This window comes from Glycine max, chromosome 19, assembly GCF_000004515.6.
Source record: "Glycine max cultivar Williams 82 chromosome 19, Glycine_max_v4.0, whole genome shotgun sequence".
NCBI classification, from domain to species: Eukaryota; Viridiplantae; Streptophyta; class Magnoliopsida; order Fabales; family Fabaceae; genus Glycine; species Glycine max.
In genome coordinates, this window is record NC_038255.2 from 24,366,462 (window position 1) to 24,373,333 (window position 6,872).

The 6,872-nt window shown below is 40.7% G+C and overlaps 1 non-coding gene across 1 annotated transcript; it reads right to left on the minus strand.

The window, feature by feature from the left end:
* Positions 1-809: 809 nt before the first annotated feature.
* On the minus strand, positions 810-916 carry LOC113000527 (small nucleolar RNA R71). The gene has a single exon (XR_003265860.1). It is a non-coding gene; the product is annotated as a small nucleolar RNA R71 (small nucleolar RNA).
* Between the last annotated feature and the right edge of the window lie 5,956 nt (positions 917-6,872).

Below are 6,872 nucleotides of genomic sequence, written 5' to 3' on the forward strand. Positions count from 1 at the left end.
AAGTTTTATTCAATTATTTTTCTTAACCTACCATTTTTAGCTTTCATAGTTAGACTTTGAATTTTTGTCTGAAATTTTTTGTGCTATCTTCTCATCATTTTATAGGGTTGCTCACAAAATTTCAAGTCATTTGGATATCATTTGAGGGTAGCTGTAGTTCAAACCTACACCTTTATTTACATGACAAGGCAACTAGTTGTGTGCATGCTGAATGTAGTGTATGACTAGAGGCAATCCATCTGACTTACAACTCTTTGATCCTGAGATAGATAGGACATTTCATAGACTAGTTAGGCATCATTTTATACCTTTTGATCATTCTGAGCATTCCATAACTGGTGAATCTGTGCATTCTGTTATTGGTGATTTTGAACATCCTAATCTTGAGCATTATAATTTTGAGCATTCTGATTTTGCACATTCTGAGAACATGGCACAACCTCCACCTCGTGAGAGGACTCTAAGGGAAATGGCTGCACCTGATTTCACCTACGAAAGCTTGTGCATCCAATACCCTGATGAGGATGTCCCATATGTTCTTAAAACTGGACTGATTCATTTGCTTCCAAAGTTTCATGGCCTTGCAGGTGAAGACCCGCACAAACATTTGAAAGAATTTCACATTGTCTGCTCCACCATGAAACCCCCAGATGTCCAAGAGGATCACATATTTCTGAAGGCTTTTCCTCATTCATTAGAGGGAGTGGCAAAGGACTGGCTGTATTACCTTGCTCCAAGGTCCATCACGAGCTGGGATGACCTTAAGAGAGTATTCTTAGAAAATTTTTTTCCCTGCTTCCAGGACCACAACCATCAGGAAGGATATCTCAGGTATTAGACAACTCAGTGGAGAGAGCCTGTATGAGTACTGGGAGAGATTTAAGAAACTATGTGCCAGTTGCCCCCACCATCAGATTTCAGAACAGCTTCTTCTCCAATATTTTTATGAAGGACTCAGTAATATGGAGAGAAGTATGATAGATGCTGCCAGTGGTGGAGCCCTTAGAGACATGACTCCTGCTGAAGCCAGAAATTTAATTGAGAAGATGGCCTCCAACTCCCAACAGTTTAGCGCCAAAAATGATGCCATAGTCATTAGAGGAGTGCATGAGGTAGCTACAAACCCATCTGCATCATCTGAAACTAAGAAGCTTGAAGGCAAACTGGATGCATTGGTTAACTTGGTAACCCAGCTGGCCTTGAATCAGAAATCTGTACCTGTCGCAAGGGTTTGTGGTTTGTGCTCCTCTGCTGACCACCATACAGACCTTTGCCCTTCCATGCAGCAACCTGGAGCAATTGAGCAGCCTGAAGCTTATGCTGCAAATATTTACAATAGACCTCCTCAACCTCAGCAGCAAAATCAACCACGGTAGAGCAATTATGACCTCTCCAGCAACAGATACAACCCTGGATGGAGGAATCACCCTAACCTCAGATGGTCCAGCCCTCAGCAACAACAGCAGCAGCCTGCTCCTTCCTTCCAAAATGCTACTGGCCCAAGCAGACCATACATTCCTCCACCAATCCAACAACAGCAACAACCTCAGAAACAACCAACAGTTGAGGCCCCTCCATAACCTTCCCTCGAAGAACTTGTGAGGCAAATGACTATGCAGAACATGCAGTTTCAGCAAGAGACCAGAGCCTCCATTCAGAGCTTAACCAATCAGATGGGACAATTGGCTACCCAATTGAATCAACAACAGTCCCAGAATTCTGAAAAGCTGGCCTTCTCAAGCTGTCCAAAATCCCAAAAATGTCAGTGCCATATCATTGAGGTCGGGAAAGCAATGTCAAGGACCTCAACCCGTAGCACCTTCCTCATCTGCAAATGAACCTGCCAAACTTCACTCTATTCCAGAAAAAGGTGATGACAAAAATTTACCTAACAATTTCTGTGCAGGTGAATCTTCTTCCACAGGTAATTCTGATTTGCAGAAGCAGCACATTCCCCCTCTTCCATTCCCTCCAAGAGCAGTTTCCAACAAAAAAATGGAAGAGGCAGAGAAAGAGATCTTGGAAACGTTTAGAAAAGTAGAGGTAAACATACCTCTGTTGGATGCAATAAAGCAAATTCCAAGATATGCTAAATTCTTGAAGGAGCTGTGCACTAATAAGCGGAAGCTTAAAGGAAGTGAACGAATTAGCATGGGCAGAAATGTCTCCGCATTGATTGGTAAATCTGTTCCTCAAATTCCTGAAAAATGCAAAGATCCAGGTACATTCAGCATACCTTGTATTATAGGGAATAGTAAGTTTGACAATGCCATGCTAGATTTAGGAGCCTCTGTTAGTGTTATGCCTCTGTCGATTTTTAATTCTCTATCTCTAGGTCCCTTGCAGTCAACTGATGTGGTAATTCATTTAGCTAATAGAAGTGTTGCCTATCCTGTTGGTTTCATAGAAGATGTCTTGGTTAGAGTTGGTGAACTGATTTTCCCTGTTGATTTTTATATCTTGAATATGGAAAATGGATTTTCTCAAGGATCAGTTCCCATTATTCTAGGCAGACCCTTTATGAAAACTGCTAGAACTAAGATAGATGTTTATGCAGGCACACTGTCTATGGAATTTGGTGACATAACTGTTCATTTTAATATTCTGGATGCTATGAAATACCCATCTGAAGATCTTTCGGTATTTCGTGCTGAAATAATTGACCATGTTGTTGATGAATACATGACTGATCTTTATTCTAATCTGCATGCCTCTCACTCTTCATGCATTGAGTCTTAAATTGTACTTGATCATATGTCTGAATTTGATGCTGAGAGTGAATCTGAGAGTGATATTGATTGCATGTCTGGTGGTGGTGTTTTACCTCTCGAGATTGATTTTATAGAGTCAGATAGGACTAACCATGTTTCAGGAAGTACACATACCTCTGACTTTCTTTATGAGGTAAAGGCTGAGAAACCATCTCCTTCTACCACTGTCCAGCCGACCACACCAGAATTGAAGCCTCTGCCATCAAATTTAAAATACGCTTACTTGGATGATAGCAAGAGTTTTCCAGTGATTATATCTGCCTCTGTTGCTGATGAGCAAGAGGAGAAGTTGTTGTCAGTTCTCAAGAAGCATAAGAAGGCTATAGGCTGGACCCTAGCGGACATTCCTGGTATTAGCCCATCCACATGTATGCATCGAATAAATTTAGAGGATGGAGCTAAACCAGTAAGACAACCACAGAGAAGACTCAACCCGGTGATTCTTGATGTAGTGAAGAAGGAGATAACCAAGCTTTTGCAAGCTGGAATCATTTATCCTATCTCCGATAGCCAATGGGTGAGTCCCGTCCAGGTAGTCCCGAAGAAGACTGGCCTCACAGTGATCATAAATGAGAAGGAGGAGCTGATTCTTACTCGGGTGCAGAATAGTTGGAGAGTCTGCATTGACTATAGGAGGCTGAACCAAGTTACCAAAAAGGACCATTTTCCCCTGCCATTCATTGACCAGATGCTTGAACGCCTGGCAGGTAAATCCCACTACTGTTTCCTTGATGGTTTTTCTGGTTATATGCAAATTACTATTGCTCCTGAGGATTAGGAAAAGACCACATTCACCTGCCCCTTCGGCACTTTTGCTTATAGGAGGATGCCTTTCGGCCTGTGCAATGCCCCTGGTACCTTCCAGCGGTGCATGATTAGTATTTTCAGTGATTTTTTAGAAAATTGCATAGAGGTGTTTATGGATGATTTCACTGTATATGGATCCTCTTTTGATGGTTGTTTGAATAGTTTGGAAAAAGTTTTGAATAGATGCATTGAAACTAACCTTATTCTAAATTTTGAAAAATTTCATTTTATGGTTGAGCAAGGTATAGTTTTAGGCCACATTATTTCCAATAAGGGTATTGAAGTAGATCCTGCAAAAATTTCTGTTATTTCACAATTGCCTTACCCCTCTTGTGTGCGAGAGGTGGGATCTTTTCTTGGTCATGCAGGATTCTACAGGCGCTTTATAAGGGATTTTAGCAAAGTAGCCCTTCCATTGTCCAACTTGTTGCAAAAGGAGGTGGAGTTTGACTTTAATGACAGATGCAAAGATGCTTTTGATTGCCTCAAAAGAGCGTTGACTACCACCCCCATCATCCAGGCACCCGATTGGACAGCCCCTTTTGAGCTTATGTGTGATGCATCAAATTATGCATTGGGGGCTGTCCTTGCTCAGAAAATTGATAAATTGCCCAGGGTGATATATTATGCTTCTAGGACTTTAGATGCTGCCCAAGCAAATTATACTACTACTGAGAAAGAGCTTCTAGCCATAGTTTTTGCTCTTGAAAAATTTTGATCTTATTTGCTTGGTACTCGCATTATTGTTTATACTGACCATGCAGCTCTAAAGTACTTGTTGAAGAAGGCTGATTCTAAGCCTAGGTTGATCCGATGAATGCTCTGGCTCCAAGAGTTTGACTTGGAGATCCGTGATAGGAGTGGAGCACAAAATCTAGTTGCTGATCATTTGAGTCGGATCGAACGTGTTTCTGATGCAGATTCACCTATTCGGGATGATTTCCCGGATGATCATTTGTATATATTGTATAGTATTTATGACTCTCTTTCTACTCCCTGGTTTGCTAACATTGTCAATTATTTAGTTGCCTCTGTTTTTCCTCCCTTAGCATCTAAGGCCCATAAAGATAAAATTAAAAGTGATGCTAAGCATTTTATTTGGGATGACCCCTACTTGTGGAAATTGTGCAGTGATCAGGTCATTAGACGGTGCATTCCAGATCATGAGACTGACTCAGTCCTGCAGTTCTGTCATTTTTCCGCACCGGGAGGTCATCTGGGTGTTCAAAGGACAGCTCATAAAGTGCTTGATTGTGGTTTTTATTGGTCCACCATCTTTAAAGATGCGTGGAAGATCTGCAGCACTTGTGAGCAGTGTCAGAGAGCAGGAAATACACTTACATGGCGACAACAAATGCCTCAGCAACCTATGCTATTTTGTGAGGTGTTTGATGTCTGGGGTATAGATTTCATGGGTCCTTTTCCTGTCTCTTTTGGTTATGTTTACATTCTCCTTGCAGTTGACTATGTTTCAAAATGGGTGGAAGCCAAGCCCACTAGAACTAATGATGCTAAAGTTGTCGCAGACTTTGTCAGGTCTAATCTGTTTTGCAGGTTTGGAGTACCTAAAGCAATTGTTAGTGATCAAGGAACCCATTTTTGCAACAGGACAATGCATGCCCTGCTTAAAAAGTATGGGGTGGTACACAGGGTATCCACACCATACCACCCCCAGACCAATGGACAGGCAGAAATTTCTAACCGAGAAATCAAGCGAATTTTAGAGAAGATTGTGCAGCCAAGCAGGAAAGATTGGAGTACCAGGCTTGATGATGCTCTCTGGGCACATCGGACTGCCTACAAAGCACCCATAGGAATGTCTCCTTATCGGGTTGTCTTTGGAAAGGCATGTCATCTTCCAGTGGAAATTGAGCACAAAGCTTACTGGGCAGTGAAGACTTGCAACTTCTCTATGGATCAAGTTGGTGAGGAAAGAAAGTTGCAACTGAGTGAGTTAGATGAAATCCGCCTAGAAGCCTACGAGAACGCCAAGTTCTACAAAGAAAAGACCAAGAAGTTCCATGATAGCATGATAGTTAAAAAAGACTTCGTGGTTGGGCAAAAAGTGTTATTGTATAATTCTAGGCTTGGACTCATGAGTGGTAAGTTGAGGTCTAAGTGGATTGGTCCTTTTGTTGTTACTAATGTTTTTCCTTATGGTACAGTTGAGATCAAAAGCGACTCCACAAACAAGAGCTTCAAGGTCAACGGACATCGACTTAAGCCATTCCTCACGAACCCTTCTTTAGTGGACGTAATGGTGGAAGAGACTTCCTTACTCCACCCTACTCTTCCTCCACCATGACTTAGGGAGTTTTTCTTTTCCTATCTCCTTCTTTGCTTTTATTACACTTGTCCGATTCTCTTTGATGATTTAATTGTTTTTAATCTTTTAATTGTGCTACATTGAGGACAATGTGTTGTTTAAGTATGGGGGGGGGGGAGTGTTCTTTGGTTTTGCTAGTTTTGTTGGTTTTGTTAATTTGTTAGTTGTGTTAATTTGTTAATGTTGTTAGTTTCGTCGGATTTTTAGTTTAATATTTTGGGTCAATTTTGTGTGCACGTACGACTTTGCATGTTTTTCTTTGAATTATAGGATATGTTCAAGAAATGGGTAAATGTTTTTTCTTTGAATTATAGGATACGACTTTGCATGCATTGTAAAGGAATTTTAAACACAAAGGAAGGATTGTCCTTGTGTGTTTAGAACTTGTAAAAGGAATTTACAAGATAGTGGAACTCTCAAGCGGGTTGCTTGGGGACTGGATGTAGGCACAAGGGTGTGGCCGAACCAGTATAAATCTGAGTTTGCACTTTCTCTTCCCTTAATCTCCTTTGTTTATTATTGCTTTATATTCATATTCAAATTGTTTTATTTGAATCAACATTTAAGAAGTTCATTATTAAGGGAATTTATAACTTGAATAAAAAGTGAAATAGATTTTTAATTGGGGAAGTAGTTTGGAATATCTTAATTCAACCCCCCCCCCCTTCTTAAGATATCTGAGGCCACTTGTCTAACAAGTGGTATCAGAGCTTCATTCTTGTATAAAGTTTAGAAGCTTCAAGAAAAAGATGGCCTTAGCAAATTCCTTATTTCCAGAAGGGAATTCTATCAATAGACCTCCAATCTTTAATGGAGAGGGTTACCACTACTGGAAAACCCGAATGCAAATTTTTATTGAGGCAATAGATCTAAATATTTGGGAAGCCATAGAAATAGGGCCTTATATACGCACCACAGTAGAAAGAGTTTCAATAGATGGTAGTTCATCAAGTGAAAGCATAACTATA